We start from the raw sequence: 14,010 nt of genomic DNA on the forward strand, positions 1-14,010 counted from the left end.
AGAGACACGTTTGTGCTGCAGAATTGAGCCAAACGTGGCACATATATACTTTGACATACATGGAGTGACATAGGCTATTAAACACTTTAGGAATAGTACAACCCCAATTCCAATGAAGTTGGGATGTTGTGTAAAATGTAAATATAAACAGAATACAATGGTTTGCAAATCCTCTTCAACCTATATTCAACTGAATACACCACAAAGACAAGATATTTAATGTTGAAACTGATAAACTTTGTTGTTTTTGTGCAAATATTTATTTATTTTGCAATGGATGCCTGCAACATGTTTCAAAAAAGCTGGGACAGTGGTATGTTTACCACTGTGTTACATCACCTTTCCTTCTAACAACACTCAATAAGCATTTGGGAATTGAGGACACCAATTGTTGAAGCTTTGTAGGTGGAATTCTTTCCCATTCTTACTTGATGTATGACTTTAGTTGTTCAACAGTCCGGGGTCTCCTTTGTCATATTTTGCGCTTCATAATGTGCCACACATTTTCAATGGGCAACAGGTCTGGACTGCAGGCAGGCCAGTCTAGTACTACAAAGCCACGGTGTTGTCTGGCATTGTCTTGTTGAAATAAGCAGGGACGTCCCTGAAAAAGACATTGCTTGGATGGCAGCATGTGTTGCTCCAAAACCTGGATGTACCTTTCAGCATTGATGGTGCCATCACAGATGTTAGTTGCCCATGCCATGGGCACTAACAAACCCCCATACCATCACGAATGCTGGCTTTTGAACTTTGCCCTGTTAACAATCTGGATGGTCTTTTTCCTCTTTTGTCCGGAGGACACAACGTCCACAATTTCCAAAAATAATTTGAAATGTGGACTCATCAGACCACAGCACACTTATCCACTTTGCATCTGTCCATTTCAAATGAGCTCGGGCTCAGAGAAGGCGGCTGTGTTTCTGGATGTTGTTGATGTATGGATGTATGTCAGACAATGGTTTTCTGAAGTGTTCCTTAGCCCACGCGGTAAGATCCTTTACACAATGATGTCGGTTTTTAATGCAGTGCCACCTGAGAGATCGAACGACACGGACAATCTATGTTGGCTTTTGGCCTTGCTGCTTATATGTAGAAAGTTCTCCAGATTCTCTGAATCGTATGATTATATTATGGACTGTAGATGATGGAATCCATAAATTCCTTGCAATTGAACATTAAGAAACATAGTTCTTAAACTGTTGGACTATTTTTCATGCAGTTGTTCACAAAGTGGTGATCTTCGCCCCTTCTTTGCTTGTGAATGGCTGAGCCTTTTGGGAATGCTCCTTTTTGTACCCAATCATGACACTCACAATTAGTGTCCTCAGCTCGCAAATACTTATTGAGTGTTGTTAGAAGGAAAGGGATGTAACACAGTGGTAAACATACCACTGTACCAGCTTTTTTTTTTAAACGTGTTGCAGACACGCATTTCAAAATGTGCAAATATTTGCACAAATACAAAAAAGTCTATCAGTTTGAACATTAAATATCTTGTCTTTGTGGTGTATTCAATTGATTATAGGTTGAAGAGGATTTGCAAATCATTGTATTCTGTTTTTATTTACATTTCACACAACGTCCCAACTTCAGTGGAACTGGGGTTGTAGTAGTAGGAGGGGGTAAGTGGAGAAACACTTTTGCAGAATTGATTTGATGGAAATACAACCCCTGGCAATAATTATGGAATCACCGGCCTCGGAGGATGTTCATTCAGTTGTTTAATTTTGTAGAAAAAAAGCAGATCACAGACATGACACAAAACTAAAGTCATTTCAAATGGCAACTTTCTGGCTTTAAGAAACACTATAAGAAATCAAGAAAAAAGATTGTGGCAGTCAGTAACGGTTACTTTTTTAGACCAAGCAGAGGGAAAAAAATATGGACTCACTCAATTCTGAGGAATAAATTATGGAAACACCCTGTAAATTTTCATCTCCAAAACTAACACCTGCATCAAATCAGATCTGCTCGTTAGTCTGCATCTAAAAAGGAGTGATCACACCTTGGAGAGCTGTTGCACCAAGTGGACTGACATGAATCATGGCTCCAACACGAGAGATGTCAATTGAAACAAAGGAGAGGATTATCAAACTCTTAAAAGAGGGTAAATCATCACGCAATGTTGCAAAAGATGTTGGTTGTTCACAGTCAGCTGTGTCTAAACTCTGGACCAAATACAAACAACATGGGAAGGTTGTTAAAGGCAAACATACTGGTAGACCAAGGAAGACATCAAAGCGTCAAGACAGAAAACTTAAAGCAATATGTCTCAAAAATTGAAAATGCACAACAAAACAAATGAGGAACGAATGGGAGGACACTGGAGTCAACGTCTGTGACCGAACTGTAAGAAACCGCCTAAAGGAAATGGGATTTACATACAGAAAAGCTAAACAAAAGCCATCATTAACACCTAAACAGAAAAAAAAACAAGGTTACAATGGGCTAAGGAAAAGCATTCGTGGACTGTGGATGACTGGATGAAAGTCATATTCAGCGATGAATCTTGAATCTGCATTGGGCAAGGTGATGATGCTGGAACTTTTGTTTGGTGCCGTTCCAATGAGATTTATAAAGATGACTGCCTGAAGAGAACATGTAAATTTCCACAGTCATTGATGATATGGGGCTGCATGTCAGGTAAAGGCACTGGGGAGATGGCTGTCATTACATCATCAATAAATGCACAAGTTTACGTTGATATTTTGGACACTTTTCTTATCCCATCAATTGAAAGGATGTTTGGGGATGATGAAATCATTTTTCAAGATGATAATGCATCTTGCCATACAGCAAAAACTGTGAAAACATTCCTTACAAAAAGACACATAGGGTCAATGTCATGGTCTGCAAATAGTCCGGATCTTAATCCAATTGAAAATCTTTGGTGGAAGTTGAAGAAAATGGTCCACGACAAGACTCCAACCCGCAAAGCTGATCTGGCAACAGCAATCAGAGAAAGTTGGAGCCAGATTGATGAAAATTACTGTTTGTCACTCATTAAGTCCATGCCTCAGAGACTGCAAGCTGTTATAAAAGCCAGAGGTGGTGCAACAAAATACTAGTGATGTGTTAGAGCGTTCTTTTGTTTTTCATGATTCCATAATTTTTTCCTCAGAATTGAGTGATTCCATATTTTTTTTTCCCTTCTGCTTGGTCTAAAAAAGTAACCATTACTGACTGCCACAATTTTTTTTTTCTGATTTCTTATAGTGTTTCTTAAAGCCAGAAAGTTGCCATTTGAAATGACTTTAGTTTTGTGTCTGTGATCTGCTTTTTTTCTACAAAATTAAACAACTGAATGAACATCCTCCGAGGCCGGTGATTCCATAATTTTTGCCAGGGGTTGTAATAATAATCCATCCATCTATTTTCTATACCTGCCTATTCCAGTTAAGGATCGTGGGGAGCTAGAGCCTATAGCAGGAGTCATAGGCGTGAGGCATAATAATAATAATAATAATTATTATTATAAATGATAACGGTTGGTACGGTGGCTTTGTGGTTGGCACTGTTTCCTCAGAGCAAAAACGTCCTGGGATTGCTTCCTGCCTGCGTTTGTCTTTTGTCTCTTTGTTTGTGCGGGTTCTCTCCCACTTCCAAAGACATGCAGTTTAACTGCACTCGACACTTTAAATTCACTGTGTACAAGTGTGAGTCAGTTTGTCTGTTTATATGTGGCCCTGTGACAGACTGGCATCCTTACCAGGGTGTACCCTGCCTCTCGCCCTATGACAGCTGGGATAGGCTTCAGCCCCCCCGTGACCCTTTACTGGAGCAAGCAGGTACAGAAAATGAATGAATAATAGAACATGATGTACTTCCTTATAATACAATAATTGTGGAAATATGTATATGCAAAAAACAAATTGCTTGTATAAATTATTGTAACAATAATGAAACATATTTGCATTCAATATATTTTTTCTCAAGATCTTCCATGACAGGTTTTACTCACTTACGGGCATTCAAATACAAGTTCTTGGACACTAGATGGCAGAGTTGAGTCACAGCATGTTAATCATTGTGAGGCTACCTGCTGGCTCATGTTAATGTGTTTCAGGGCGGAGAGAAGTTCTCACTTTTTTTTCTTCTTTTTTTTTTTTCCTAATCAGGAGGAGCCTGAAGACACGCCGGCATGTACCAAGGTGGAGGTTGAAACCAGAAAGGACAGTGTGGAGTAAATCCTCTCTTGCAGCAGCCCCTCGGTGATGCTTCGCCGACAAATCGTCAAACCCTGATCATCGATCACCAGCACGCTGATCAGCCGCAGAGAAACCAGACGAGTGTGCACCTCCTGTCTGTGCTCCAGGTGAGTCTATGAGCTCTGTGGAATGTAAGGACAGACTGCTGCAAGACTGCGGGGAAATTCCTGAGCAATGCTTATTAACACAAGGAAAACGTGTATTTTAACTCTAAATTAAAACAAAGTGTGAATTACTATTTAATGTAGTGGGAAATGTGAAGAAGACTGAAATAGTGGTGATAAGAAACATCATGTGTTGATTTTGAATGACATGAGTTTTCTAAACTAAAGCCAGTTGGACGGCAAGTATGTGCTGACAACTGCAAAAAAAACTGGAAGGAAATATCAGTGTTGTCATTACAAATGTGCGAGAAATATATTTTGTTGGTACATTTTTGTGCAAAGTGTGTGTTGGTGCAGATTTTAGCTTAGATTTTTTTTTTTTTTTTTAAAGTAATGAATTGCTTTGTGATTTATTCTTTAAAAACTGATATTTAATACTTAATTCTTGTGATGATTCCTGCCAGTATGAATCCACAGGGTTGATGGTGTCAAAATTGCCACATGACCTCATTCCGGGTGTTGATTTGGTGACAGATGTCACCCTGGAGTTTAGCTTGTGTGTGTTGGTGACCTTACACACGTTACTCCTTTCTGCATAATTGTTTTTGTGGTGCCGCCTGATTGTCCCTGCCCCCGGGGCCCATGGGGGAACTCCTGCCCGCAGACATGCAGCTCAGCCCGGCTTGGGACATGCCGGGTCCTGCTGAGCGTCTGAAGTCTGCTGGCTGGCTTTGAACTGTAGCTGCTGGAGGTGGAAATGAATCCGTCTCTATTCCCCCCATCTCTGTCTCTCTCTTTTCTATCTCTCCATCTCTGTCTCAGCCCTCCAGTGTCTTTCATGTTCTCAGGTAGAAAGGCAAAGAAGAAACAGGAGGGAGCGTAACTCATCTTCAGAAGAAGCCAATATGTTTTTTTTGAGGATTAAAAGGATAAAAGCAGAAAAACTAACAAAGCCGGGCGCCTGTAGTGCTGATCATCTTAAAGCCAGTGGATAATTTGTTTACATGCCCTCTCGCTAAATCCTGTGTAGTACTATTCACATAGTGACCCTGATTATTTACCACTTGTGTTTGCTCATTGTTGTTTTATATTAATGTCACAACTGATTCGGATCAACAGACTTTTTGTGTTTGCCTGAAATGCATTAACCCCCAGAAGCCTCTCTGTGTTTCATAATGCTCCTTACTCAAAAACAAAAAGACATCTTGCGTTATTGAAGAGGCGCATTCTGTTTCATTTAAAGCAATAAGAATTAGTAAGTCCTGTAAAGTTGCTGATATACAGTGGTGGGCACAGTTCCGCTAATCCGCTAACCACTAATTATCAAAGATAATGTTTTCATTATCGGATTAGCTTTTCAGATAACTTTGAAAGCCATCATCGGACCAATTATCTTCCGATAAGTTTTGGTCCGATAATTTTTAGACCGCTATTATTTTTGCAGACGTAGTTTTTTGTAGTAGATGCAGCGAAGAGCTGGTTCCAGAATAAACTGCTCTATCCTCTATCCTCTCCAGGCAAAGAAGAACTGGTCATAGAAAAGAAAAAAACTTATTTATTTTGATCCCATACTAATATGCTGGCAACAGCACCCAAGTCATCCAGAGGCATAGAGTTTTAACTTATGGTTAGAATTTTAACCAAACTAATTTTGGAAAATTTATTTAAATTAACATCATGTCTAAAGTTTTATAAAGTGAAAATATCAGATATATGTTTTATTTTTAAAGTAATGCAGTAATTTTGAAGGTTTTAGTGTGGACATGGTGTGTGCGCAGTGCATTATGGGTAAAAGTTCACAACAGGAGAAATGCATTTGAGATGCTCTGATCAGGCTCCACATGGACAACAGCATTAAACTCTGGATATTGCGCCTAAAACTCTCATGAATATATTCTCTGGGTTTATAGACGTTGTTATTGTGTTTGTTTTATGTAAAAATGCCAGAAGAAGCCCAGGTTGCTTTTCCAAAAGCCAGAATTGTGATTCAAGTTGTGTGATATAACCGGTGTCAAAATGCATACAACACGGCCATCTACTGGCGACCGGTTATATCACAGTGTTGTCGACCGCAGGATTTTAAAATTATCTGTAGGTTTCCAAAACCTGAGAGACCACACACGTGGAAATAAAAAACCAATCATAGATCTGACAAGTTTAGTTGTACAGTGTGTGATGTCAGCCACACGGTAAAAAAACAACACACACAAACAGATTTCACACACGAACATTCCCAGGTCCAACACCTCCCTTTCTGATTGGCTGCATGTCACATTTAGCTCCTCACGTCCTTCTGAGCAGATTAGACCGCTCTTACAAACCACACACGGCAGGAATATCTGATAAGATTATATTTAGCGTCATCACGATTGTCGGGGCATCCTTAAGATTGTCAGAAGGGGAAGATCGGGTCCGATATCAGCCTAATTATCTTGCCATATGAACCAGGCTTGATGTTATGATGCCTCACGGAGCGACTGATTGATGCGTTATGACACTGCACCGAACATGTTTTCACTATTATTTGATTTCTTTGTGCAGCTGACATCGTTATTCAAGCATTCAAATGGTGATTCCTATGGCCACACAACTCCAACCACACACGAGAAGGTTTTTTTTTACAGTTCCTGTTATTGAAAGAAACCGTGTCTCCTTAACTGGATAGAGTTGTGATGTCATCACGCGTGCGCTTAGGCGCTGTCTAGCGGGATCTTGAAAATTTCTTTCTTTTTTTATACAAATGAAAAAAGATGACATATTTTACAAAAGCAGGTGTTTATTTGTAAACATCAACACGTTACACTGATTCACTTGTGTTGGTTTTTATATAGAATGAATGAATCAACCAATCAGTATGATTGGAGGCTTAGTTACCCATAATCCCCTTTGGGGATCTGCGTGTTAATGTTCAAATCTTCCGAATTAGTGGATTATTTTAAAATAAACAGATATGTGTTATATATCACTTTGTACATTTTAAGAGGTTACATTAATGTAGTTATTCTATCTGGAATCATTTTATTTTTAAAGCAAAACCATTATTCAAACCTGCTTTCCATTTCAAGACCTCTGCCTCATTGTTGGACCTCTGTATTCTGTCAGGCTAAATGATGTTTTCCTACAGCAGGGGCCAGAGCGCAGAAAGACAAGCGCTGGCTCATCGGCTGTTTGGATTTGTGATCGCCATTGGTTCTATCAGAAGCTTTGGCGGTGTTTAAACTAAAAATCAGTTTCTTAGTAGCTCGGTTAAGTTTTTAGGCAGTTTATCGGTTTAGCGTTAAAAAAAGATAACTTTTCAGTTAGTTGATTAACAGTTATCGAAGCTAACGTTTTGGTTAGCTGTGCCCACCACTGCTGATGCACACTGGTGCCAGTAGTTATCTCTGGATTATGTACCCTCTACGCAAATCTACAACTGTCACAGAACGGTACACCAGTCTGTCAAGGGTTACTTCCTCAAGGAGACATGTAATGTGATTAGTAATCAAACCCAGGCCTGTATATTGGCGGCCCACAGAGCTACCCAGCATTACAAACCTTAAAAATTATTAAATTACTTGCAGATTTTCTCAGAGGCACCTTAGATTAAATGAGATATGCTATCATTTTTTAAATGGTTCATAGTGCCAAAATGATTAGCAAATTAATACAATAATTAGAAGGAACCTGGAGCGCACATAGAAGCCTGTCAGTCCTCTTTTTATTTGTCCTTAACTGAATTGAAGTGTTGTTGGGGTGCTGTCTTGTCAAAGTACATGTGACATGGAAATTAATGGGAGACATTATATATTATATTATATATTATTAATGGGAGCATTCCCTGAACAGAGAGAGTGTCACTACGACAGCACTGGAGTCTTGGAGCAAGCGTCCCCCTCGACATTGCAAACAAGAGCCCCGACTTTGCGGCCCCACCTACTTTTTTAGCCTGCACTCGACAGACCCCCAAGTGGGCGGGCCTCGCCCTGCTACGTGGATCAGTACAGTTATGTAATTGGATGACGAGTGTTGCATTCTGACATTGTATGCAGGTGACATGCTTGTGTTGTTTGTCTGAGCAGTATGTGACTGTGTCTTGTGTCTGTGTGAAAAGCAAAGAATATTTCATGACACCTGCTGTCCCAGATGGAGATACGAAGACCTTAATTTTATCAGTTGTGTATGCTGTGTCATCAAGTGGTCTGAGGACAAGCATCATGGAACATTCCATCCAACAATAGCATTTAATAATTTTTAAGATGCACATGCCTCAACATTTGCAGCACATTCTCATTCCCAACTTGTCACATTTTGACGCTTGGTCAGTGCTCCTTTGTGTGACTATATGACACGGCCCTTCACACATCATTTAATGACACTTCATTATTTTAACGGCAGTGTCATTTCTTTTGGATAACAGACATAACTGCTGTCAGCTTGACTTCGAGGTCATTCATCTATGTTTGGGTTATGGTTATGATCATGATTAATGTTGGGGTTACATCACTAAATGATGTAAAGGGGCTATCCAAATATTAAAGTTCTCTCAAACAACCCTTTTGCCTCAAAGTGTGATGGGTTGGGATGGAGTGAGAATGTGTTGGCTTTTCCAGAGCCAAGGTAAATCTCTGTTGACTCAAGGTCTAACTCTCCACTGAATTTCACTGAAAGCCATGCGTGTCTTTTTGAGATCTGTTGCTGACAGATACTCAAACAAATAATCAGCGAAAGCTGAAAATCCTTGGCTGTGGTACTTTCATTTATTTATTTGAAAGAAAAAGTCCTTATTAAGAAACATGAAATGTAACAATCCCATTGAGAGCTCAAAAGGTTAATTTTGATGTTAGAAGGCAAACCTATAACGCAAATACAATAAGATATTTTATTAACAAGCAATAAAACATAATCTATAAAAAATACTCGAAATACAAAAACAGCACCCACAAAGAAATAACAGGACGGAGGCTGAAAATACTATCTGGAGCTTTGACAAGAAAATGCACACCAATCATAATGTTCAACAGATGGCAACAAAAAGTACAAATTACAAACACATTAGTGTTGACAAATTTGGTTTTCAATAATCCACATCTGCAGCTGGCCTTTGCTGGTCTGAAAATGTAAAATACATATGTGTGAATGTTCCTGATATTCATAGGAAACTAATTAACGCAAATAATCATCAGTTATTTTACTTACCAAATAATCTGTTTTTTTCAAAGTATGGTTTCAAAATGTCAGCTATAAGGCTTTGATTTTTTTTCTGTTGTCACTTTTGAACCGTAGACTCTTAGTTTTACTAAAAAAAAAGTTTTATTTTTGACATTATTTCCATTTTTCAGTTTCTGTTTTTTTTCTGACATGCAATTCCATTCAATTTACAACACAACAATATTTTTATCACAACAAAAGTCACTCCAAGGTGCTTCATGAGGTAAGTTCTAACCTCACCCACCTCCCTTACATTAACACCAGTGATCGGGAAAAACTCCCCCAGGCTTTTTTTTTTTTGATTGTAGGAAGAAACCTCCAGCAAACCAGACTCAAGAGAGGTGACCATCTGCTTTGGCCATACCAACAATAACAAAAATCACATAAACAAAGCACAGCAAAGGATTGTCAAACATGCAAGGTAGAAATTCTGAAAATAATCATCCAGACACTTATAAAGTCCAGCAGCCATAATGACACATAGTCCACCACAAGCGGTAAAGTTCATGGACCTGTGAAGTGGGATCATCATAGTCAGTGAACAGTTCTTTTCACAAAACCCCAGTAAGGCCTGACATCACATGCTCAGATAAGAGACTAACAGAAGAACCCTGTGATGCTAGTCTTCTATCTTATGTCTCACAGCTGTCAGTGACACCAATCATGTGATTTTTGTCAACAGTGGCATCTCAGTCAGAAGACAGAGCAGAGATCAATCAGCCAGATTGAAAAATTCCCAGGAACAATATTTCACAGCAGCAAAATAATAGACAGGACTCGAACCTGACTGCCCCAAGTTTTAGTAACAACCCTAGAATTTAGATATGGTGATAGACTCAGTCCAGCTCTAGTAATATTAACAAATTTAAGATGGAGGATAATTCAATACAATAGATCTATATTAGTCATATCAAAGAGAGGAGTGATGAGTCTTTAATCTGGATTTGAATGACTGCACAGAATCAGATGATTTCATCTCAGCAGGTAGACCATTTCACAGAACAGGCACACCATAAGCAAAAGCTCTGTGGCCTGCAGACTTCTTTTTAACCTTTGGAACACACTGTAATCCTGCATCATGAGAACACAGAGCATGGGCTGGGCATAAGGCTTAATTAGATCAGCCGTGAGGCGCAAGTCCATGAAGGATTTTGTATGTAACTAACAAAACCTTAAAGTCTGACCAAACATGGATGGGAAGCCAGTGAAGTGAAGCCAACATCAGGGGAATATGATCAAAAATTATTCTTCTTGTCAGAACTATAGCAGCAGCATTTTCAGCTATTTGAAGACCTCTTATGAAGACTGAAAACAGGACATTACATTAATCAGTCCTAGAAGAGACAAAGGCACAAATCAATGTCTCTGCATGTCATGTCATTGGTTTTTTGATTAAAAAACAAAAACAAAAAAATGATTAATCCATGAGAGAGTACCACATATTTGAGGATTTTTGTACATATTTTAAATTAAAAGTTACTCTGATACATAAAGAAAGAAATAATAATAATAGCAAGAAGAATAAGAAACAATTGGTTTACACAAAAACAAAGTGTGAAAATGATCCAGTGCTAAATCTTGAGGGGGAATCCTCAGTAGAGTTTTTTCCTCCAACAAGGCATAACACGCACTGCAAAGATATTCATTATAGCTGCTTGAAAAGTATTTATCTTTCTAAAATTGAAATCTTTGTACCTTTTATACTGTTTTTTCCCCCTTTTACTGTTGACATAGTAGAAAAATATTATAGCCTCAGAGGTGAAAGTGTTGTGTGAAGTACCAGATTTCTGGATAAACTGCTCCTCACCGTGGACATTACTACGATGGTTTGACACTTTGTGAATGCTGTACAGAGTTTGAATTTTTTCCAGTGAAAATGGGTGTTCCTCAGGGATGTATTCTGGCTGCTATACTGTTCAGTGCTTGCATGAATTGGGTGTTGCCTAGGTTTGTGAAAATCAGCAGCTTAGGCACCTTGTCTGGCGAGGAAATCTTTTCTGGCTTTGACTTTGTGGACGATGCTGTGATCTTCGTGAAACCAATGGATTCCCTGATTATAGCACTTGAGAAACTGAGTGAGGAATTGGAGTGTCTGGGTTTGTGATTGTCTTGAATCAAGACTTTCTAGGCTTTCAATGACTTCCTGGACTTGGCCATGAAAGGTGTATGCATGCATATGCGGTGAAAGTGTTGAATTTACCTAGACAGAGGTCTTTGGTGATGCTGATACCTTTGCGGGAATCATTTTCTGTCTAATGAGCCGTTACTTAGGGCCCCTTCACACATAGTGCGAAGTTTGGTCGAAGTCTGCACAAAGTGCGCATGAAGTAGGAACAGTGTGCAAAACGTGTAAAATCATCCCTGCCTCAAACGCCTCATACATCTGTTGCTACGACTATTTGTGCACACCAGTAGGTGAACGACAGAGTGTGCACTGTGCGAACCCATCGGTCCCCCTCCCGGCAGGTGTCGGCCAAATTCCAGCTGACATGCACGAACATCTAACACTGCTTGCATGGCACTTAGAAATGCATTCGCACTCTTGGCATGACAACAGTCTGCAGACAATCACTGTCATGCTGGCAGTGAAATCTGTCTAAGTTCCCCACGAGTGTGGCTTTGGTGTGTGTGCTGAAATGACAGGAGGTGTAGCCGTCCCAGCTGGACAACATGTACTGTGTTTGGATGACATGAACTAACAACTGCCCACTGTGATGCACATGTCTGTTTGCTGTCAATACGTGGACATAAATAAAAACATATATCGCTTGGTGACGGACGGCAACAAGCAAGCGAGTGTGCATACGCTGGCAATCAGTACAGTGCAGGTACAAATTCTGTGGGTGGTATGTTTTTTTTTTAATTCCACATCAGTGACGTGATGTGGTTCCACAGGTACCAGCTGGTTTTTATGTTTTATTTAATCCATATCAGTGGCATGATGTGGTGCACCTCTCACTGTGTTCCTGCTCGAAAGACACAGTCACGTGCACAAACCTTCACACCGGGATCGTGCACGCCTGCCCGTTGACATGATGTTTTGTGGTGCGCTCATTCGAACTGTTTCACTGTTTTCAACCAAACTTCACACTATGTGTGAAGGGGCCCTTAGGGAGACCAAGATTGGATGAGTCACTTGCATTGTGAGGAAACATCAGTTATGAAAGTCTGTGCTGGATTTTAGACCAAATGATTGTTGGTCTATGTTGCAATAGGTTTCTGCGGACTCATGACAGCAATGCACCAACACATAACCACACCTCATTTCAAGACCAACACGCCATGGGTACACAGATGGGTGGCAGTTCACTTGCTGCTTTCCGAACATGGACACCCAGCTTGAAAATGACAACTGTGTTGGTTGGAAACTAGTGATGATGTGCGTTATGCATGTCAACACACTGCGCTACACGGGAACTTCCCACTAGTCCTAGGGTACATTAGTCCTAGTATTAAGGAGACCATGCTGAAATTGTTTTTATATTTAGGTTAAGTAATGTTACAAAAGTGTGGCAATTAAAAAAAAAATTAATAATGGTGAATTATTTGTTCATTTTCAATTCAACAGGTTTGTAGAGAACAGTACAATTAAAGGTCATTAATGGTGTATGTCGACAGAAATTGAATTGAATTGAAATCACATGTTTTATTTTTGTAAATTGAAAAAAATTAGATTTGGTTTGTTAGCTATTTGAAAGTATAACATTTATTTGTGAACTTTAAAATCAGTTTGGGGTTTTAATATACACCATCAAATAATATAAAGCGGTTAGGATCAGTAGACCCTAGGATGAATGGACCCTAGGCCCGGTGGACCCTAGGACCAGTGGACCCTAGGACCAGTGGACCATGGGATGAGTGGACCCTCCCTGTGCTACATGCAGCACATTTCAAACCCAGCACTTTAGAGAACACATTCGAAACTATTCACCTCGTGTGAGTGGTGTTTTCTCTCTCTCTCTCTCTCTCTCCTCGAGAGGAAGCAATAATGCATAGAGATGAACGTCTACCTACAGCACAGCCAGTGCAAACATAAACACGGAGACAGAGAGACGTTCTGCCCCGGCAGAGCTAAAGAGATGAACGAGGGATCAGGAGGAAGGAGATGATGAAAGACAGATCACCGGCAGCCACAGAATCAAAAAGACGACTGACTGACTGGGATAGGTGTGTGTTACCGATGTGTGCATATGCCACTTCTTTTCATGTGCCCCGAGTTTGTTTTTCCTGCGCTCTGAGTGGGAAGCTGACAGTAAGGCTGTAATTAAAGCAATCAAAAGATGAGGAGAGATGAAGGAGAGGCAGAGCACACACACACACACGCGCACGCACAGAATGTGTTTTTCGTTCCTTCAAAAAGTTTTATCAACACTTACAGAAATGAGACTGTGCTGAGTGCATGGCCGGAATGCTTTTTTTTATGGGGGGGGGGGGGGGGGGGGGGTGTACAATAAATACATATTTCTCAAGCTCAATTCTTGTTGAAGACATGCACACACACACAC

General features: G+C 39.9%; 1 protein-coding gene across 2 annotated transcripts in view; it reads left to right on the plus strand.

Moving 5' to 3' along the window:
• The first annotated feature begins 3,992 nt into the window (after positions 1-3,992).
• The window catches only part of LOC117525177 (tumor necrosis factor receptor superfamily member EDAR-like), a 63,420-nt gene continuing 53,402 nt past the window's right edge, over positions 3,993-14,010 (plus strand). For both annotated transcript variants that reach the window (XM_034187025.1, XM_034187026.1), the window contains exon 1: positions 3,993-4,318. The gene's annotated coding sequence lies outside the window, so the exon portion shown is untranslated. The remainder of the gene's footprint in view (positions 4,319-14,010) is intronic.

Source organism: Thalassophryne amazonica, chromosome 14 (genome assembly GCF_902500255.1).
Source record: "Thalassophryne amazonica chromosome 14, fThaAma1.1, whole genome shotgun sequence".
NCBI classification, from domain to species: Eukaryota; Metazoa; Chordata; class Actinopteri; order Batrachoidiformes; family Batrachoididae; genus Thalassophryne; species Thalassophryne amazonica.